The following is a 10,408-nucleotide window of genomic DNA, read 5'->3' on the forward strand; positions in this document are numbered from 1 at the left end:
TGGGTTTGACTCCCGGCATTCCATATAGTCCCCCAAGCACCGCCAGGAGTAATTCCTGAGTGCAAGGCCAGGAGTAACCCCTGAGCATCGCTGGGTGTGACCTCCCCCCAAAAAAGCAAAAAAAAAAAAAACCAAAAAAACAAACAAAAACACAAAGACCTGAGCCCTCGCACAGAACTTCCTTCGGTCACCCAGGAATTGCTGGGGAGGGTCCCTGGGCCCCTGAGCTTGGGAGGGTTTCCCCAGATGATTACAGGAAAAGAACAAACTCACAATTAAATAATGACGAAGAAAGTTCTAACATTAGATAGTCTGTTACGTCTTTCACAGCTTTAAAGGAGGAAATACGTTTATAAATTCATCTCATATTAAAAAAAAACTACCGAGTGTGATTCAACTCTAGTCAAGAGCGGCAGGAAGGCCAAGACCGTGCCATGCAAAGCTAGGAGCGACGCCTCATCCTCTCCCAGATAGCTTCTCCTTCAGCTCCCTCGGTCTCGGCCAAAGCCCAGTCCAGCCTGCGCGGGCTCAGGACATCGTTTAAAGCATCCCTGACCCCCATCCCTTGCACTTGTCCCATTTCTGGTTCATCAGAAAGTCTGGGCATCCTGACTGTCACCATAGGGAACTGCAGCTGCGTGGCGCCATCGCTTCTGTCCGCTGCAACCTTCCCTGTCCTGCTCTCGTCTCCTCCCTGAGGTCCTTGCCTCCGGCTCACACGGGCAGCAGCTTCTCTGAGGTATAGCTCACTTCTAATGCAACTCGCCCACTCAGAGCATCCAGAATGGCCCTCGGGAGGGTCACTGAGCACTGCGTCCAATATAAATTTGTGTATTTACTTATTTTGGGATTTTGGATCATACCCTGCAGTGTTCAGGTCTTACCTCCGGCTCTGTGCTCAGGGATCACTCCTGGCCGGCATGGGGGACCCTGTGTGGTGCCGGGGATGGAACCTGGGTGAGCGGCACGCAGGCTAGTTCCTGACCCGCTGAACTCTCTCTCTGGCCCCGGCCTGATTAATTTTGAATACAAGTGAAAGAAACCAGTTGCACTGGGCCATGCTTTTTTGCGATTCTGTGGCGATACATGTCCAGAATAGGCGACTCCACCGAGACAGAAGGCAGATCAGAGGTTTTCCGGGCTGTGAGGGATGGGAAAAGGGAGTACCCCTGAAAAAAAAATTGATCACATGGATCTCATGCTTCAGTCCTCGCACTGTTAGGTGACGGAACATCCCATGTATCTGTCAGCCGTGCTTTGCTCACCCAGTCATTTGGGCACATGGACGTCCTCTCCATCTCATACCCGGGAACTGGTGTGCGCTTGGACCATCGTCACCTTCGGGCTGCGAAGGAACGACGGTGCTGTGGATGTTTGTGTACAAGTGTTCTCGGCGCTGGACAGTTTCCTTTCTCGGGTACAGTCCTTGGGGTGGCTTTTGGAGTCATGATAACCAAATGGGAGAAGAGCCGGGTGGCTGCAAAGCCCCCGCACCAGGAACCATTCCCGCTGTGTGACAGCCTCCTCCGCAGACTCCACGGCGCACTCTGCCTTCCTCCTTCTACCCCCGAGGCGTCAGGAGTGTCTCCTGGTGCTCTGGTTCTAGTCCTCTGACTGCTGAGGACATTGGGCCTCTCGTCTCTTCCTGTGCTTTCGTGGACGCTTTTTGGAGAGCTGCCTTCTCGGACCCTTGGCCCATTTTGAAATTGGGTTATTATTTATTGAGAATGAAGTTGTAATAGTTCTTTTTCATATGTTATTTTATTATGTTTATGGGGCTGGAGCGATAGCACAGCGGTTGGGCTTTCGCCTTTCACGGCACCGACCCGTGTTCGATTCCTCCGCCCCTCTCGGAGAGACTGGCAAGCTACCGAGAGTATGGAGCCCACACGGCAGAGCCTGGCAAGCTCCCCGTGTGTGGTGTATTGGATATGCCAAGAACAGTAACAATAAGTCTCTCAATGAGAGACGTTACTGGTGCCCGCTCGAACAAATCGATGAGCAACGGGATGACAGTGACAGTGATTATGTTTATGAGGGAAGGTTTGAGCCATGCCCAGTGGTGTTCAGGGCTTACTCTGGGCTCTGTGCTCACTCCTGTTGGTGCTCGGGAGCCATAGATGGTGCTGGATCAAACCAGGGTTGGCCACACACCAGGCAAACATGTTAACCCCTGGACTATGTCTCTGGCCCCAGTTTTACGTTCCACATGCGTCTGCCCTTTGAGGGCTACCAGCTTCACTTGACTAGGCTGATGCAGTTTCCGAGCAGTGGACGAGTTGAGTCGCATAAAGGTCGTTTCCAGAGGCCTTGCGGTGAAGGGGGGTTGAGCCCACGGGTTGCGATCTGCCGATTCCTGGCCGGGAATAAGATGCGGGTGCTGGGTTCACTCTGAGCATGCGCAGACACACAGCGGGGGCAGCTGGAAGGCAGAGCCCACGCAGCAGGTGGGCTGGGGAAACCGTGTAGTTCCCCAGAACTACAGTCAGGAGGATGCAAACCCGCCGCTGGTTCAGGGGGTCAGCCCCGTCCCTCTATCTGCTGGAGGGAAAATGGACACTTCTCAGAGGAAGAGAACAGAGTCCATCTCTCAACAACCACACTGTTTATCACACTATTATTCAATTAAAAAATCACAAGATGCTTAAAAACAAAACAAATCCATGGTCCAAAGCAAAAACAAATAAAAGTTCACAGAAACTGAACCAAAGATTGCTCAGATATTGACCTTAGGGACAAATGCTGGGGGCTGGAGCGATAGCACAGCAGGGAGGGCGTTTGTCTTGCATGTGGCCGACCCAGGTTCAATTCCCAGCATCCCATATGGTCTCCTGAGCACTGCCAGGAGTAATTCCTGAGTGCAAAGCCAGGAGTAACCCCTGAGCGTCACACGGTGTGACCCGAAAAGAAAAAAAAAAAAGGACAAATGTTTTGGACTGACGACTTTTGGGGGGGTGGGGGTCACACTTAGTAGTGCTCAGGACTCACCCTGTCTCTGTCCTCAGGGATCACTCCTGGTAGGGCTCGGGGACCATTTGGGGTGCCAGGAATGGACCCAGGTTGGCTGCGTGCAAGGCAAGTGCCCTCGCAGCTGCACGATAGCTCCAGCCCTAGAGTGGCAATTATTTATAAACATTTTGTTGGGACATGTGTTCAGTGATTTCAAAAATAATATGATCTTACGAAGTGAACCAACACAGAATCTCTGCAGAGAAACTGAAATATGAAAGAGAACTAAATGGAAATTCTAGAAGCGAAAAGTAAAAGTAACAGAAGTGAAAACATCAGGATAGCAGGGCCAGAGTGATAGCGCAGCAGGTAGAGCTCTTGCCTTGCACGCGGCCAACTCAGCTTCTACCCCCAGCACCCCTTACAGTCCCTGAGCACAGCCGGGAGTGGCCCAGAGGCCAAAAATGAAAAAAGAAAAAAAACCCCAAAACTGAAACCCAAAACCAGAACACCAGGATGGCCTTAGTCACACTTGGAGACATGCGGGGCAGAGAGACTTGGTGGCACCTTGCAGAAGAGACAACAGTGGGAATGTGAGCAGGGCCTTGGGCAAGGACACTTGTGTGCGCCTGCTCGGGGTGTCCTAGTCTCTGTATGTGCCTGACCACTGTTGATTGAACACGATTCAGTGGCTACTCTGAAAATCCAAGAGTCTGGAAAAAATGATCAGTGTGTTTAGGACTAATCAAAGAATTCAGCAAATGTATTGAATGAAAAATGCATAGAATTGGGGGCTGGAGCGATAGCACAGCAGGTAGGACGTTTGCCTTGCACGCGGCCGACCCGGGTTCTAATCCCAGCATCCCATATGGTCCCCTGAGCACCGCCAGGGGTAATTCCTGAGTGCAGAGCCAGGAGTAACCCCTGTGCATCGCCAGGTGTGACCCAAAAACAAACAAACAAAATGCATAGAATTATGGGAGAAATTATAAAACTATTGCATGACACAAAAATATAAGTAAATGAGCAGCTGTGTTATATTCGTGGTTATAACACGAAGATATGAAGTTACAAAGACTCCATTTTTCTAAATTTCAGAAATTTAATTTTTTTTTGCAGAGAAACTCAAAATAGAGAGTGTGCTCCACCACATGGATACCTGTGAGCCCCCGGCCCGCCCAGGCGCTGGCCGAGTGCTCCTCTGTGCTCGCTTCCGGGCACCACGTAGTTCTCCCTGTAAGTACTCTAGCCCGTGCCTCCCAAAGGCAGGGACCCTGTAGAACTGGGTAAGTGGATGCGGGTGTAGCTCAGGAGTAGAGCTCATGCTTGCTCGGGTAAGGCCCGGGGCCCCAGCACCCTCACCTCAATTTTATTGTACATATACTACATAGATGCATAATAATAGGCTATCACTTAAAACAAAGACTTTTTTTCATCTTCCATACTGCACTGCCTTCATGTCCCAGCACTCATCTGTCGGAATTAGGGTCCCGTCTGCACCCAGGAGCAATCAGTTGGGGTCACATGGTCACCTGGTTGCTGCCTCCCTTCACCTGTGTGGTTTTCCCTCTGAAATCATTGTCAGTGTTTGGTGGCTGACACTTCCAGGACCGTGACACTGGCGTCTGTGCTCGCCTGGTGATTGGTAGAGAAACAGGGGGGAGCCTTCAGTAGAGGAAAGTGGCCACCGATAAGGAAGAAGGATAGAAGGGAATCCCCGGGCCGGAGCGATAGTACAGTGTGGAGGGTAGACCCGGGTTCGATCCCCAGCATCCCATATGGTCCTATGAGTACTGCCAGGAGTAATTCCTGAGTGTAGAGCCAGGAGTAACCCCTGAGCATTGCCGGGTATAACCCCAAAAGTCAAAAAACAACCAACCAAACACACAAAAAAGCGAATCCCTGGGCCAGAGTGATAATACAGTGGGGAGGGCGTTTGCCTTGCACTGGCCGACCCAGGTCAGATCCCGGCATCCCTTATGGCCCCCCGAGCACCGCCAGGAGTGATCCCAGAGTGCAGCGCAGGACTAGCCTCTGAGCGTTGCTGGTGTAACTCAAAAAGCCAAAAACAAAACTAACCTCCCCCCGCCCCCCAAAAAAAAACCCTAACAGAGAGGGGGAAAAAACAAAACATTTAAAAAAATTTTTAAAAATCCTTCAGCCACATACAAACATAAGTGTGAAAAGGCAAAATTATAAAAATTTTAAAAGAAAAACACAGGGGGCCAGAGAGATGACTGCGGGCTAGAGCACCTGCTGTTCATGTAAGAGGGGCCCAGATACGATCATGTGGCCCCTGAGCACCCCTGGTAGGACCCCCAAGCCAGAGTAGAAAATGGGGCCAGAGTGATAGTACAGCGGGGAGGGCGTTTGCTTTGCATGAGGCTGATCTGGGTTCGATTCCCATCATCCCTTATGGTCCCCTGAGCACCGCCAGGAGTAATTCCTCAGTGCAGAGCCAGGAGTAATCCCTGAGCATTGCTGGTGTGACCCTCCCACCCCCCCCAAAAAAAAAGTAAAAAAGGAACCTTTAAAAAACAAACAAAAAAAACAGGGGGGAAAGTCCCAAGACTGTCTTCTTGGGGAGCCTGGCTAGAGAGCTGAGACCAGAGGCCCCACTGTGAAGGGCCCGTGCAGCAAATGTTTTCCTGCTTTTGAAGAGATTCAAATGTAAAAGTTGGGGCTGGAGGGAGAGGGTAGGGGTTAAGGTCCTTGCCTGATCTTGGCTCAATCCCCTGATGCTGCCAGAGTCCCCAGTGAACCACCAGGAGTGAGCCCTGAGCACAAAGCCCAAGAAAGCTGGGTATGGCCCAAAACACAAACCACATTTTACCATGAACTATAAAGTTACAAAGTTATTCTTGAATAATCCAGTCTTGTCTGGGTTTCAGGTGTACAATGTACAATATACAACATACAATGTACAATATATAATATATAATATACAATCCCTTCTCCAGAGTTAAAAAGTGAAAAAGTAAATTGTAAAACTTCTGGATGGCCAGTATGTGCAGAGGGTACGAACATAAGCCACTAATGGGAGATATCTTTATTTTTAGTTTTTAAATTGCACTGTAGCACTGTCGTTCTGTTGTCCATCGATTTGCTCAAGAGGGCACCAGTATTAATTAATTTTTTTGCTTTTTGGGTCACACCCAGAGATGCTCAGGGGTTACTCCTGGCTCAAGCACTCAGGAATTACTCCTGGTGGTGCTCAGGGATCATATGGGATGCTGGGAATCAAACCCAGGTCGGCCGCATACAAGACAAATGCCCTACCCGCTGTGCTATTGCTCCAGCTCCAGATATCTTCATTTTTTTTTTGCGAGGGGGGGATAATATTCAAAATTTAAAAAGAAACTCCAGCTAATGAATAAGATAAAATTGACCCACCAAAATAAATATATTGCTCCTGTTAGGTTGTTCACAGCATATAAAACCCCAAACATCTAGCACATTTAAGATACTCAGCTCCACTATTAATTAGAAAACAATCTATTAAATAAAGGGGAGAGGCTGGTGACCCCCAAAGCAAAAATAAATAAATACATCCAGTGGGAACGGGGGAGAAATTATCGAAGTTAAGTGCCTGCTGCCCTCTGCAACTCGGTCGTGGTACCCGGCCCAGCAGGACTGGGTGTAGCCCCCGGGCCCTCTGAGCGCCACCGCGCAGCCCCTACAGGCCTCACTGGGAGTGCTGCCCCGGGCCCTGGGCGTTGTTCGGGAGCCCCAATTTGAGAGAGAGAGTTAGAGAGAGAGACAGAGAGAGAGAGACGGAGACAGAGAGAAAACAGAGAGAGACAGAGACAGAGAGAAAACAGAGAGAGACAGAGACAGAGAGAAAACAGAGTAAGAGAGACAGAGACAGAAACAGAGGCAAGAGAAAACAGACAGAGGGAGAGGGAGAGATAGAGGTAGAGGGAGGGAGAGAGAGAGGGAAAGAGAGGAGAGAGGGAGAGAGGTAGAGCGAGCGAGTGCGCATTTCATTCATGAGACCAAGGGAAAAAAATAGCATGTGGTAAATCACTCTGGCCCCACCACACCACTTTCTTTTTAACAGCATAAAATGTGCATTTGTTTTAACCCTGTAAGGTTAAAATGAATCTGAGTTCTCTGATGGTAGAAAAGCTAAAGATTTACCTTTGCACTTAGCAAGGAGTTTCTTACCCGTGTGGCCAGACAGCTGCGCTGGTGGCAGTCCCGTGTCCACCATGGTGCCATGATACTCTGACTCCAGGCTGTCCCTGGTGGTGCTCAGGAGGCCTTGTGGTCACATCTACAAGCAAGGCATATTCCTTAAGGACCTGTGACCCCACCGATTTTTTTTTTTTTTAATCAAGAGAAAGTAAAATGGAAGAAAAATGTGATTGAGTACTTCTCCTTTTTTAGAGTTAACAGCGATAAATGTTCCTACCATTTATTTAAAGGTTTCTAACATAGTCAATGTTAGGGGCTGGAGCAATAGCACTGTGGGTAGGGCATTTGCCTTGCATGCAGCTGACCCGGGTTCAAGTCCTCCATCCCTCTCGGAGAGCCAGGCAAGCTACCAAGAGTATCTCACCCGCATGACAGAGCCTGGCAAGCTCCCCGTGGTGTATTCACTATCCAAAAATAGTAACAAGTCTCACAATGGAGATGTTACTGGTGCCCGCTCGAGCAAATCGATGAACAACAGGATGACAGTGCTACAGTGAAATATCCAATGTTAGCAAAGACGTGGGGTTGTGAAGCCGCTCGCTGGGGTGCAAAGGGATAAAGCCATTCAGGACAGCAGACTGGCGCTCCCACTAAAGGCCCTGTCCACACGCCCTTCTCCCTCCAGCTGTGCCCACGAGACTGGCCTTGCCCTGCTGCCGCATCCAGGAGACCAGGAGGAAGGGGAATGTGGTTGGGGTGCTGGACCCCACTAACGAGCGGCCTCTCCAGCTCCCTTCTGCACTGGGCGAGCCTCCCCCTCCCCACGGCACCTGCCTCCCTGCCCCTGCTCCCTTGCTGCGGGGCTGGTTCTGGGAGCAGTTCCTTAAGGAAGTGCTCCAGGAGTCCTTCTGCTGTTTGTTGGGTTTTGGACCATGTCCATTGGCACTTGGGGGCCCTTCTCAGCTGGTGCTGGGGTGCCCCAATCAGTTCCCCAGTGTCAGGGATCAAACCTGGGCCTCCCAGCCCCTTGAGCCATCGCCCCACCCTCGGGCTACTCAAGCGTGTGTCTCTTTCTCCTGGAGCTCTGCTGGTGCATGTCTGAACCCACTCTCAGTGCCGCTCCTCAACATCCCCTTCAGTGTGCAGGGGGATGGATTCGGGAACGTTCCTTACAGCCCTCTAACTGGAGACAGTAAGATATATTCGGTGGTATATTGTGTCTGTCCCAAGTGGAGAGGGATAACTCCACTGTACCCCTCATCTTCTCTGGATGGCTACTGTCCAAAACCAAAAGCACAAAGAGGAAAACAGCAAGAGCTGGAGAGGTGCCGATCCCTCCCTGTCCGCGGTGAGGTGAAATGTAGCAGCTTCTGTGGGAACCACCAGCAGTTGCTCCAAAATTGAAAATAGGGGCCCGAGAGCTAGTACAGCAGTTAGGTGCTGGCCTTGCACACGACTGACCCCGGTTTGATCCCCAGCACCCCATAGGGTCCTCCAAGCCCACCAGGATTGATCTCTGAGCACGGAACCAGGAGTAAACCCTGAGCACCACCAGATACGGCTTAAAATCCCAAAACCAAAAAGAACCCATGGCCCAGAAATTCTGCTTCTGGGGATCAAAAGCCTGGTCTCAAAGAGAGATTTTCCCCCTAACGGACTGGATGTGTGTGTCCTCTGGGACCGTGGGACATGTGGCTCCGCCTGGCACTGGGCAGGGCTGGGTCTCCTCTGTCCAAAGCCACCTGCATCTCTAGCTAAGGTGGCTTCCTTAGCTAGAGGACAGCAGTGACGCCAGCGTGACCAGCACGGAGAGGCAGGGAGAGCTGCGGGCCTGCGCTCTGAGCGCCTGGTTCCGGCCCGGCCTCTGCTCGCCCACTCTCACTATCCAGTGGGGGGTACAGCCTCCTGCATGTCCCCGTCAGCGCCTCATTCTTCCAGACCCTCTTCCTCTCCATCCAGTTACACTTAACCCCTGCTTGACTGTGTAATCCATCCCGAGGGGCCCTTCCTGACCAGTGTTGTCACCCTCCCTGGGGCTGTGTCCTGGTGCGGCCTGAGGCTGGAGCCCCCTTTCTCTGTAGCCCTGAGATGGGGAGAACCCGGCAGTTCTCTCGCTCGTTCATTGGTCTCCAGAGCCCGTGGCAGGCACAGACTCTGGTGAGAGGGCTCGCAGGTGCCACCACCCTGTGTCACCACCCTCCTTACACTTCCACCTTTCTGCGCACATCTGCATACAAAAAGTACACTTTTTGTTTTGCTTTTGGGCCGCATCTGGCGGAGCTCAGGACTTACCCCTGACTTTGTGCTCAGGGATCACTCCTGGCAGGTGCTGGGGACTCTGTTGAGTCACAGGGATGGAACCTGAGTCAGCTGCATGCCTTATGTACTGTGCTCTCTCTGCAGCCTTGCATCTTGAAGACTTTGTGGGGGGCCACATCAGGTGATGTTCGGGGGTTACTCCTGGCGGTGCTCGAGGGACCATAGGGAAAGCCAGGGATCAACCCGGGCTGGCCACGTGCAAGGCAAGCACTATCTCTCCGACCCTTGAATACTTTTATTACCATTTCCAGGGCTTGCTGTGTGGCCTCTTTGGATATTTGTGGACTTCTTTCTTTCTCCTTTGCCCAAGAGACTAATGTAGTGACAGTCCCCTCAGGAGACTCTCAAAAGATACTGGAAGGAGAAATAAAAAGGGATGAATGAAATAAAAGCCAGGCCATGTACACTGTGCCTGCCACTGGGGTCCCCAGGAATGCTGGGGGAGCCCTCAGGTGGGCCGAGAGCTCCTGGAGTAGGTGACAGTCGCTCTGGGTCTTGGAGGCTGGGTCAGTGGTTGCCAGGAGCAAATTCCTTAGCATCTGAGACCTGCATTTGCAAAAGAGTAAAAAAGTCCTGAGTGATGAGAACTTGCAGTGGCTGAGCGGGTGCGGGGAGTGAGGGTAGCGGGAGGGATGGCAAGTGGAGGCTCAGGGACAGGCAGGGGGCAGGCGGGGCGATCCCAACGGTCGAGGAGGGGTCGGTCCGTCTTCACACTGGAAGACAATCACTTTATATATAGTGACTACATATGTCCCTTTAAAAAGCAGACTATATATACGCATTATACGTATGTCTTCCCCTCAACCCCGCCCCAGGAAATTAACTCTGGTGCTACTGCGTGGGGAGAAAGGAGCGTTAGGGATACTGAAGTGGGAGGTGCCAGTGCGACCCCAGACCCCAGGACGTTGGCTCGGGGCTGCGAGAAGGGGCTGCTGGTGGGGGGTGCGGCTGGGGGTGGGCGCCTCCCCAGGAGAGGCCGCGCCGACTCACGGGGTCTCGGCGA

The 10,408-nt window shown here is 51.7% G+C and overlaps 1 long non-coding RNA gene across 1 annotated transcript; it reads right to left on the reverse strand.

Moving 5' to 3' along the window:
- Window positions 1-563: 563 nt before the first annotated feature.
- LOC129404293 (uncharacterized) lies at window positions 564-9,935 on the reverse strand. Its single transcript, XR_008629814.1, has 3 exons — window positions 9,379-9,935; window positions 7,117-7,225; window positions 564-2,541 (listed from the first exon to the last, which is right to left on the reverse strand). It is a non-coding gene; the product is annotated as an uncharacterized LOC129404293 (long non-coding RNA).
- Between the last annotated feature and the right edge of the window lie 473 nt (window positions 9,936-10,408).

The sequence above is a fragment of the Sorex araneus genome, chromosome 4 (genome assembly GCF_027595985.1).
Source record: "Sorex araneus isolate mSorAra2 chromosome 4, mSorAra2.pri, whole genome shotgun sequence".
Lineage (NCBI taxonomy): Eukaryota > Metazoa > Chordata > Mammalia > Eulipotyphla > Soricidae > Sorex > Sorex araneus.